Raw genomic sequence first — 12186 nt, 5'->3', positions numbered from 1 at the left:
GAAGACCGGTGACGTCGACCACCGAGCACCACCCGAACAAGGAGAGCCATCAACTTCGGCAGAAGTCGTGACAGTATCACTTTTGCAATACAGTAAATAGCCTATTAACTTGTTGACAAGTTCAGAAATTATATGTTGGATTCACATCTCCAACTAAACCAACTAAAAAAAAGTTAAAGAATAGGATTAAGCCAGTAGCGCAGATGAAACTATCCAATCATTAGATATCCTTTAAATGTTGATATTTGGTTGTATTGTCAACCAAACACAATTTAATATTACCTTTCTAATACATTACATAGCCTAAAGTAAAGGCACATTTTTTTTGTATGATTGTATGTATTTTATGTATCTTACGAACTAATATAGCAGTATTCATTCATCCTTAAAATCAGTGACACATCCATGGCCAAATGTTGAGGTTAGCCTACAGTAACTATACATGTCTTCTTATGTAATCTTAGAAAGCTTGCATGTTCAAAATAGCAAAGTCGCAGGTCTATGAAGATCTTCAAAATTGCTATATTAATCTGTGCAGAATCTCGAACAGCATTGATTACTTGCACAATGTACTTTTAATGTAATCTCAACAGCAATCCAGGCCATTTGGTTGTGCTATTAGATGAAGCTCAGTGATAACACATTAAGTTTTTGTATAAACACAAAATATGTCATTACATTCCGTTTCAACATTGTTTGTGCTTTTAAATGGTTGAAAGCACGGTGATGACACATTTAGATGACAACTAAACAAAAAAATATGAAATATTATTCCATTGGAATTTGGTTGTGCTTTTAGATGGTTGAAAGCAAAGTGATACATTGGAAATTCAACAGACTTTTGGATGAATTTTTGAATGGGTGAATAAAGGTTGAAATCTCTTAGATTCACTGGGTACACCACATAATTTCAACATGGGAATAAGGGTAATATTTGGTTGAGACGTTGTTCTCAACCATGTTGAAATTACGTGGTGTGCCCAGTGGGATGAATCTAAGTGTGACTGAAAGGATCGTACACCAAATTTGGCCTAGCTGTCAAGTAGAGTATTGTAGTTGAGCATTGCAAAAGTTTTAATGCAAAATAGTAAGGAAAACAAGTACACCACAGACTTTTCATTGTGCTAAACTCATTACAGATGATTGCCTTTGATTCCTAATTGAAGGTGTGTAACCTTTGATACAATGTTGTGTTGATTGGGCATCAGTGTCAATACAAATGGAGTAGGCAGGCTAGAAAAAGCTGACTGTCGAATACTCAGAATTCCTTCCTTTACTATGGGTACCACTTACCAGATTATGTAGAGTCGCAATAACCGGATTGACAGCATCTAACTATTCGCCTGTCATCACAGCCATTCACATCTGATTGAAAAAAATCCCCCCTCCTCTTGACATTCCACAATGACGAGCTGCTGCATACAAGGACTTACAAATGCAAGAGGTGGTTTGATCAGCATTACACAGATTGTTAAATAAATAATCTCACTTTGAAGCATGTGAGGAATGTTGTTGTGTCGAAGAATGTTAGTGGTATGACACAAACCCTTCTTGTAACATTTTCAACATGGTTTATTTTTCTGATTTAGTGTTTGAAGCACATACTGTATGATTGAATGATGTGCACAGTGTGGTGTTTGGGCCTGTGTGAACAGAGGGGGAGACTTTCATTGTTTTACAGAGCTCCTCATCTGACATTTTAGAGACTTTCATTAAAGAGAAGTCTAGCTATGAGAGTACAGCATGTTCAGACCTGAAGCTGAGACAGTAAGTGAAACATGAATCAAGAAGCCATCCTTATTTCTCTTCTGATTCCAGAATCCTCCCTTCAGGCGAAACCATTTGACTTGGTTGCAGACATGTAGGAACAAATTCAAAACAAATTCATTATAATGAGAACATCTGGTATTTTCCTTGCAGTGCATGTCTTTGTCCATTCTACAAGTGTAAAACCTGCTTTTTTCACTGTTCATTCCCCTGCCTACATGGTCATTTCACCCCCACCACCTCCTTTGGAAGGCCAAAGACAGATATTGACTGTGTTTTCAGAGTTTAAGTCACTTTATTAGTCCTTTGTACACAAGGTCCATCCGAAATGTGACTTACGCTTTATCCCAACCCCTCCGAAAGACACACATACATGTTGGAGAGGTTGGAACAGGGGTGGGGGGGTTTGCCACATTAGGCGCCCGTGGAGCAGTTGGGTTAAGTGTCTTGCTCAAGGGCACAATGGCAGGCAAAAATCAAAAATGTGATACCATATGTTTCCTATCAGACCTGGGATTCAAACTGCTTCTAACCGCTAGGCTACCTGCCACCCTCCAAATACCTTACAACTCAGTTACTGTGCATGTTTTCTGAAGAGAACAAGTGATTATTGTGTTCCAGTATCTTAAACTTGGGGAATTCAACATAAAATGTCATCATTGCCTGATACCTCTCTGCTCTGAGGACAGTGCATGAATGCATGATAAGTATGATATTTTGCAACTTCATTACAACAACTGTAAATCAGTAAAGAAATTCTCAATAGTGGTGGTACTGAGATGGATTCCAGACACCTAGTGAGAGCTATCTGTCTGTTGGACTGTGAGGACAGAAACTAGACATTTAATATATCTGCTGAATCAATTTGCTTATCAAAAGGTATCTGGCCATAGACATGCGGTGACAGTCTTTCAAAGCCCCTGGCCCACAACCTAAAGGCGTCCGCATACTAGGTTCGGTTTGCTCCTAGCAGAACTAAGCTAGGCGAAGCAAAAGTCTGTGCCTCTCTTAAAAGACCTTCGTTTGAAAAACGAATATAATATTACTGTTTGTCCCTCTTGAGACGCCGTAGCAGCAAAGAGTCAATATATTAATCCCAAAAATCAGATTAAAAATATATATATTTAACCTTTATTGAACTAGGCAAGTCAGTTAAGAACAAATTCTTATTTACAATGACAGGCTACCGAGGAACAGTGGGTTAACTGCCTTGTTCAGGGGCAGAACAACAGATTTTTACCTTGTCAGCTCAGGATTCGATCCAGCAATCTTTCGGTTACTGGCCCAACGCTCTGACCACTAAGTTAAGATAAATCAAGAAACCTGTAATCAATTATCAGCAACCATCACTCCTGTGTTCCAATGGCACGTTGTGTTAGCTAATCCAAGTTTATAATTTTAAAAGGCTAATTGATCATTAGAAAACCCTTTTGCAACTATGTTAGCACAGCTGAACACTGTTGTTCTGTTTAAAGAAGCAATACAACTACTTTTTTAACACTAGTTCAGTATCTGGAGCATCAGCATTTGTGGGTTCAATTACAGGCTCAAAATGGCCAGAAACAAAGAACTTTCTTCTGAAACTCGTCAGTCTATTCTTGTTCTGAGAAATGAAGGCTGTTCCATATGAGAAATTGCCAAGAAACTGAAGATCTCATATAACGCTGTGTACTATCCCTTCACAGAACAGTGCAAACTGGCTTTAACCAGAATAGAAAGAAGAATGGGAGGCCCCGGTGCACAACTGAGCAAGAGGACAAGTACATTAGAGTGTCTAGTTTGAAAAACAGACGCCTCACAAGTCCTCAACTGGCAGCTTCATTAAATAGTACCCGCAAAACACCAGTCTCAAAGGCAACAGTGAAGAGGCGACTCCGGGATGCTGGCCTTCTAGGCAGAGTTCCTCTGTCCAGTGTCTGTGTTCTTTTGCCCATCTTAATATTACATTTTTATTGACCAGTCTGAGATATGGCTTTTTCTTCTCAACTCTGCCTAGAAGACCAGCATCCCGGAGTCGCCTCACTGTTGGCGTTGAGACTGGTACTGGAATCCCCTGCCCTGAGGTCGAACCTTCAGGAGATGCCTCACCGTGTATGCCGGTTGGCCGTCAATGAGACGGGGGATAGGGATGGGCCTGGAAACAGGAGACAAAGTGCTGTGAGACATGGGTTTGATTTTAGACACATGAAAGTGAGATGTTTACGGAGGGTACGGGCAACAGAAGATGAACAGCAGAGGGGCTAATGACCTTGTAGATGGGGAAAAGGCCGATAAACAGGGGGAAAGTCTGCGGGACTCCACTCGGAGGGGCAGATCCCAGGTGGACAGCCATACCTTCTGCCCGAGACGATACCGGGGAGCCGGGGTCCGGTGGCGGTCTGCTTGTCATTGATACCTGGAGGTGGTCTTGAGAAGGGCCGACCAGGCTCTCTTCCAGGTATGACGACAGTGGCGGACAAACATCTGGGCCGAAGGTATGCCGACCTCTTCCTCTTGCTCAGGGAAGAGCGTGGGCTGATAGCCCAGGGAACACTCAAAGCGCGAGAGATCCATGGCAGAGCAAGGAAGGGTGTTGCGGGCGTATTCGACACACACTAGTTGCTGGCTCCAGGTGATGGGGTGGCGGTGATCAGGCAGCAAAGAGTCGTTTCCAAGTCTTGGTTGGCTCGCTCCAATTGCCCGTTGGATTAGGGGTGGAACCCGGATGACAGGCTGGCCAACGAACCAATGAGTGTGCAGAACGCCTTCCAGAACCGGGACAAGAACTGAGGTCCCCGGTCGGAGACCATGTCCACTGGGAGTCCATGGATCTGGAAGACGTGCTACACCCTGAGCTGGGCCGTCTCTTTGGCAGAGGGAAGCTTGGGGAGAGGAATGAAGTGGGCGACTTTGGAAAACCGGTCACTACTGTCAGGATGGCGGTGTTGCCATCAGACGGGGGAAGACCCATGACGAAATCTAGGGATATGTGCGACCAGAGACGATGAGGGACAGGCAGTGGTTGAAGAAGACCAGCGGGAGCTTTCCGAGGAGTCTTGTTCTACGCACAGACCGGCTGGGAACGCTGCGCCTCACGGTCCTGATTCCCTATTCCCCAGCTGAGTGCCGTCGCCAGACACGAGGTGGGAAGGATGGCCTCGGGGTCTGAGGGTGGAGCCGTGGGGCTATAGCGGCGTGACAGCACATCCGGTTTGATGTTCTTGGATCCTGGTCAGTAGGAACTGGGTGAAGAGCAGGGCCCACCTAGCTTGCCTGGAATTGAGACGCTTGGCGGTGTGGAGATTTTCCAGGTTCTTGTGGTCAGTTCACACAATGAACGGATGTTCCACCCCCTCCAGCCAGTGCCTCCAACACCATCTTCACCGCAAGAAGCCCCACGATTCCCCACATTGCAGTTCCTCTCCGTGGGGTTGAGGCGATGGGAGACGAAGGTGCAGGGATGTAACTTGAGGTCCAGGGCAGAATGCTGGGACAGGACAGCCCCCACTCTGACATCTGAAGCATCGGCCTCCACCACGAATTGGCGGGACGGGTCAGGATGAACCAAGATGGGAGCTGTGGTAAAACGGTGTTTGAGATCCCGGAACACCCGGTCAGCAACTGGGGACCACGTGAACGGAACCTTGGGAGAGGTGAGTGCAGACGGGGGGAAGCCAAGGTGCTGTTACCCCGGATAAATTGGCGATAAAAGTTGGCGAATCCCAGGAAACGTTGCAGCTGCATCCTAGACATAGGCTGAGGCCAATCACCACTCTCACTTTCCTGGGATCCGTCTGTACACTCCCTGCAGCGATGAAGTAACCCAGGAAGGGGATGGTAGAGCGATGGAATTTGCACTTCTCTGCTTTCACAAAAGCCTAGCTCTCCAGGAGGCGTTGGAGAACCTGTCGGATGTGGAGCACATGTTCTTGGGTGGAGCAGAAGAAGACAAGGATATCGTCGAGGTAGACGAAGACGAACCGGATCAACATGTCGCGGAGAACATCATTAACCAGAGCCTGGAACACAGCTGGGGCGTTGGTAAGGCCAAATGGCATGACCAGATACTCGTAGTGACCACTGGCCGTGTTGAAGGCAGTCTTCCACTTGTCCCCTTTCCGTATCCGCACCAGGTGGTAGGCGTTCTGTAGGTCAAGCTTGGAGAACACGGTGGCCCCCTGGAGTGGCTCTAAGGCCGAGTAGATGAGTCTGTAGCGGATAGCTGTTCTTAACCCGTGATGTCGTTGAGGTCCTGGTAGTTGATGCACGCTGACAGGGGAGGCAGGGGAGGCAGAAGGATGGATGAAGCCTGCAGCTAGTGAGTCCAAAATGTAGATCTCCATAGCCTTGGTCTCCGGACCCGAATAGAGTACAGTCGTCCCCGGGGCAGAGTGGTGCCTGGGAGATGGCCAATCCCACAGTCCCACAGTCACAGGGTCAGTGTGGCGGAAGCGAAGTGGCCCGGGCCTTACTGAACACCTCCTGGAGGCCCTGGAACTCCACGGGAATGGCGGAGAGGTCCGGGGCAACTTCCGAGCCCACGGGAAGACGTCCCGGGGCAGGCTGCGCTGATTTCAGACAATTGGCGTGGCAGAACGGGCTCCAGCCCATAATTGCACCAGCAGTCCAGTCTATGATGTGATTGTGTCGCTGGAGCCAAAAGAATCCCAATACCACGGGAATCTGAGGAGACTTAATCAGCATAAAATGGATTCACTTGCTAACACTCGTAGGTTGTCTAACGTCTATGGGAATAGAGAGGGGCTGAGTGGGGATGCCCAGCTCGGACACCAGGGTAGCATCCAAAAAACTCTCATCGGTCCCATAGTCTTTTTTGACTGGTTCCCCCACAGCAGGAAGGTTTGGAAAGGGGTGCGAGTAATGGGAGAGGAAAAGTACCAGTACCAGAGTACTCACCCCTTCTTGATGAGCCTGGTTTCTTAATGGGCAGGTAGCTACGAAATGTCCCGTAGCTCCACAATATAGACAGCTCAGGGTGTATTTGATTAGGATCCCCATTAGCTGTCGCAAAAGCAGCAGCTACTCTTCCTGGGGTTCACACAAAACATAATACAGAATGACATAATACAGAACATCAATAGACAAGGACAGCTCAAGGACAGAACTACATACATTTTTTAAAAAGGCACACGTAACCCACATATCAATGCATACACACAAACTATCTAGGTCAAATAGGGGAGAGGCGTTGTGCCGCGAGGTGTTGCTTTATCTGTTTTTTTAAACCAGGTTTGCTATTTATTTGAGCAATATGAGATGGAAGGAAGTTCCATGCAATAAGGGCTCTATATAATACTGTACACTTTCTTGAACTTGTTCTGGATTTGGGGACTTTGAAAAGACCCCTGGTGGCATGTCTGGTGGGATAAGTATGTGTGTCAGAGCTGTGTGTAAGTTGACTATGCAAACAATTTGGGATTTTCAACACGCTTCTTATAAAAAGAAGAAGTGATGCAGTCAGTCTCTCAACTCTTAGCCAAGAGAGACTAGCAGGCATAGTATTTATATCAGCCCTCTGATTACAATTAAGAGCAAAACGTGCCGCTCTGTTCTGGGCCAGCTGCAGCTTAACTAGGTCTTTCCTTGCAGCACTGGACTGGACAATAATCAAGATTAGACTAAACTAAAACCTGCAGAACTTGCTTTTTGGAGTGTGGTGTCAAAAAAGCAGAGCATCTCTTTATTATGGCTAGACCTCTCCCCATCTTTACTACCATTGAATCTATATGTTTGACCATGACAGTTTACAATCTGAGGTAACGCCAAGTAAATTAGTCTCCTCAACTTGTTCAACAGCCACACCATTCATTATCAGATTCAGCTGAGGTCTAGCAATTATTAAGGAATGATTTGTACCAAATACAATGCTCTTAGTTTCAGAGATGTTCAGGACCAGTTTATTACTGGCCACCCATTTCAAAACAAACTGCAACTCTTTGTTAAGATTTTCAGTGACTTCATTAGCTGTGATTGCTGAATCATCAGCATACATGGACACACATGCTTTGTTTAATGCCAGTGACAGGTCATTGGTAAAAATAGAAAAGAGTAGAGGGCCTAGATAGCTGCCCTGCGATACACCAAACTTTACATGTTTAACATCAGAGACGCTTCCATTAAAGAAAACCATTTGAGTTCTATTAGATAGATAGCTCTGAATCCACATTATGGCAGAGGTTGAAAAGACATAGCACGTAAGTTTTTTCAACAACATGTTGTGGTCAATAATATCAAAGGCTGCACTGAAATCTAACAGTACAGCTCCCACAATCTTCTTATTAACAATTTCTTTCAACCAATCATCAGTCATTTGTTTCAGTGCAGTACATGTTGAGTGCCCTTCTCTATTAGCATGCTGAAAGTCTGTTGTTAATTTGTTTACAGAGAAATAGCATTGTATTTGGTCGAACATAATTTTTTCCAACAGTTTGCTAAGAGCTGGCAGGAAGCTTTTAGGTCTGCTGTTAGAACCAGTAAAGGCCGCTTTACCACTCTTGGGTAGCGGAATACTTTGGCTTCCCTCCAGGCCTGAGGACAAATACTTTCCTCTAGGCTCAGATTAAAAATATGACAGATAGGAGTGGTTATAGAGTCAGCTACCATCCTCAGGAGCTTTCCATCTAACTTGTCAATTCCAGGAGGTTTGTCATTATTGATCGATAATAATAATTTCTTCCACCTCTCCCACACTAACTTTACAAAATTCAAACTTGCAATGCTTTTCTTTCATTATTCGTTTTTTTTATGTGTGAATACAATTGCTCACTGTTCGTTGTTGGTATTTCCTGCCTATGTTTGGCCACTTTGTTGAATTTGTCTTTCTGCCCATAATTTCATTTAAAATACTCCAATGTTTTTTATATCATTGATCTTGGCTTCATAATAAAGTTTATTCTTCTTTTTGCTGAGTTTAGTCACATAATTTCTCAATTTGCAGTAAGTAAGCCAGTCAGATGTGCAGCCAGACTAACTAGCCACTCATTTTGCACCATCTCTTTCAACCATACCGTTTTTCAATTCCTCATCAATCCATGGAGCCTTAACAGTTCTAACAGTCAGTTTCTTAACAGGTGCATGTTTATCAATAATTGGAAGAAGCAATTTCATAAATTCATCAAGTGCAGCGTCTGGATGCTCCTCATTAATCACATCAGACAAACAAATATTTTTAACATCATCCACAAAAGAGTCACAGCAAAATGTTTTGTATGATCTCTTATACATTATTTTAGGCCCATCTGTTGTAACTTGGCTTTCCTGGATATAGCCACTATATTGTGATCACTGCATCCAATGGGTACGGATACAGCTTTAGAACAAAGTTCTACAGCATTAGTAAAAATGTGATCGATACATGTGGATGATCTTGTTCCTGTAGTGTTTGTAAACACCCTGGTAGGTTGATTAATAGCCTGAACCAGATTACAGACACTGGTTACAGTGAGAAGCTTCCTCTTGAGCGGACAGCTTGATGGAAACCAGTCAATATTCAGGTCCACAAGAAAGTAGACCTCTCTGTTTACATCACATACACTATCAAGCATTTCACACATATTATTTAGATACTGACTGTTAGCACTTGGTGGCCAAAAGCAACACCCCCCAAAAAAAGGCTTTAGATGTGCCAAGTGAACCTGCAACCACAACACTTCAATATCACTTGACATAAGATCTTCTCTAAGCATTACAGGGATATGCCTCTGATTATATACAGCAACACCTCCCCCATAAGTATTTCTATCTCTTCTATAGATGTTATATCCTTGTACTGCTACTGATGTATCATCAAATTAATTATCTAAGAGAGTCCTAGACATGGCTAATATATGAAGGATATCTGATGTTAGCAAGTTACTGATTTCATGAACCTTATTTCTAAGGCTACATATATTAATATGGATTATTTTCAGCCCTTTCCATGGTAGCTTATCAGAGATAGACATATTATTGAAAAGAGCACACAAAGCAAGAGAAAACTATATGCATTCAGCAGTCCATTAATCAATTGGTATGTGTGTGTGTGTGTGTGTGTGTGTGTGTGTGTGTGTGTGTGTGTGTGTGTGTGTGTGTGTGTGTGTGTGTGTGTGTGTGGGTGTGCAGTGGGGTTGAAGCTACGAACCCATAGGCTTGGCTCTCTCATCCCTTCCAGGTTTCTGGGAGGGGGATGTGGACAATGAGCCTGTCATAGCGGATGTAATTAATGTCCCCACGTGCTCTGGCAGCTTTCATGGCTGGGATCAGTTCTTTCCTCTTCTGGTGCACAGCTTCAGGATAGTCCTCGTTGAGGAAGATATACGTTCTTCTCAAGTTCTTGGCTCTTTCCAGAACAGCTACCTTGTCCTTGAACGTCAGGAACTTGACCACTATCGGCATGGGCCTATCACCAGGGATGGTGGTGGGTTTTCCAGTCCTGTGGGTGTGCTCCACCTCAATCTTCCTGTAGTCCATCTTCAATTTCTCAGAGATCATTTCCCTCACTTTGTCCTCAGACTCAGTCCAGGTCTCATGGTGAGATTCTGCAATTCCATCCACAACCATGTTGTTCCTCCTTGATTGTCCCTCAAGATAGTCTAATTTATCTGTCATTGTTATCATGGATTCACACACAGAACTGATGTCCTCTCTCAATGACTTACAGATTGCTGTCATCTTGCCGTTCACCTGTTTCAACTCATCGAGCTGACCCTGGGAGAACTGCAAACTGTTCTTCAAGTCCTGGACCTCTCTGGTCTGTTTGTCCATTCTTTTATTAGTAGAATCCACGAGTATTTGGACAAAACACTTGAAGCTATTTTCTTGTTGTAACTACTTCTTATAGGTCTCTTTTTGTTTGTTTAAAAGATCCTTCACGTGTGATGGTGAGGCACCACTGACCTCAACGGTACTCCCGCCGGCTTTGGTTTTTGTCATAATAGCTAGCAATGTAGGTTACGCAGTTACTCCTCGCAGTTCCAGACAGGGCAGGTCATGGGAAAAATTGAAAACAAACAGCAGGGAACTAGACAGCCACAAACCAGGGACAATACGCGGTCCCAGCCATAATTGCTAACCGCGTCGTGGGCTGTGTTCAAGAAAACCCCGCTAGCTTGATATGCAGCTAGCTAGTAGCTACGCTAGCTGCAACACCAAATAGCTCCTCAGACCCGTCCTTGATCGGCAGGATCACTGGAAAGAGACTAGCAGTCCCAGCAACTGATGCCAACTGCATCACGGGATCCAAACTAAGAAGTTAGCAAGCTACCAAGAACTTTCCAATGGAGTCGGCGTAAGTGCCCAGCCGGAGTCAATCTAGCCCTGCCCAGGTGCCTGGGTAGGGCGTCGGGTTCACTCGGACATGTAGACTTCGGCGGTCTCGGGGATTCTACGGAGGCAATGTGGGTGAGGGTGAACGAGGGCGACAGGGCACAGATTCCCTCTCCCTCCTACATTCCCTACATTCTCGATGCCGTCCATCGATCTGGATGGTCAATGAGGGAGTCAAGGTCCACGGGCAGCTCCCGGGCTGCAATCTCATCTTTGACCACCTCCGATAATGCGTGAAGGAACATGTCGAACAATGCATCTGGGTTCAAGGCACTCTCAACCGCCAACGAGGTTGAGAGTGCTCAGCTTTGACCACCGCGTAGTCTGCCACACTATGGGAGTCTTGACGTAGCTGGAACAGCTTATGAGCAGCCTCTCTCCCGGACAACAGAGAATCAAACACCTTCCGAACTTCCCCCACAAACTCCTCTAGACTGAGGCAGACGGCAGACTGTTGCTCTCACACCTTGCCAAAGCCCAGACGAGTGCCCTGCTCCCAGTGTTTCCTAATTTTCAAGCTGTAGCCTTCTTCATTCCCCTCGTACCGCTCGAGGATAGCGTACATCATAACTCTGATGTCCGGGAGGGCACTCGCCTGGGCTTTGGCAAGGTGTGAGAGCAACCTTGCCAGGTTGGGGCAATAACTCACTATATTATGCCTGGTTTTGGTTTGGTACATAGTAAGCATAATACTGAATAAACCCAGTTATTGTTACCACTTTGACACACTGATTGTCAGCACTGTGACCTCATCTCTACGGCCTTATGTCCTACGGTACCTGGGACGAAGTGAAATCAATAAGTAAAGTATGAGTCTACAGTATAATGATGCTGTAGTGTAGGGGCTGCCATGTATCTGTGTGAATACACATTAACCTCCAAAAGAAGTTGAAATTACAAAAATACAATACTTTATCATGATATTGAAGATAATGAGCTGTTTTTTGAGAGATCACAATCAAGTTCAACTCACTCAAAATAACATCAGCCTCCCTTCACTATACAGGTCAGTCAGATACAGTAGAAGATGGCAAAAACACTGATAAATGGCTTATGGCAGAATCTTTGGATTCCATTCATCTCTCCAGAGCTGTGGGAAGTGTGTGCGTATGAGAG

The sequence above is a fragment of the Salmo trutta genome, chromosome 18, assembly GCF_901001165.1.
Source record: "Salmo trutta chromosome 18, fSalTru1.1, whole genome shotgun sequence".
Taxonomy (NCBI): Eukaryota; Metazoa; Chordata; class Actinopteri; order Salmoniformes; family Salmonidae; genus Salmo; species Salmo trutta.
This window is presented reverse-complemented; position numbering follows the sequence as displayed.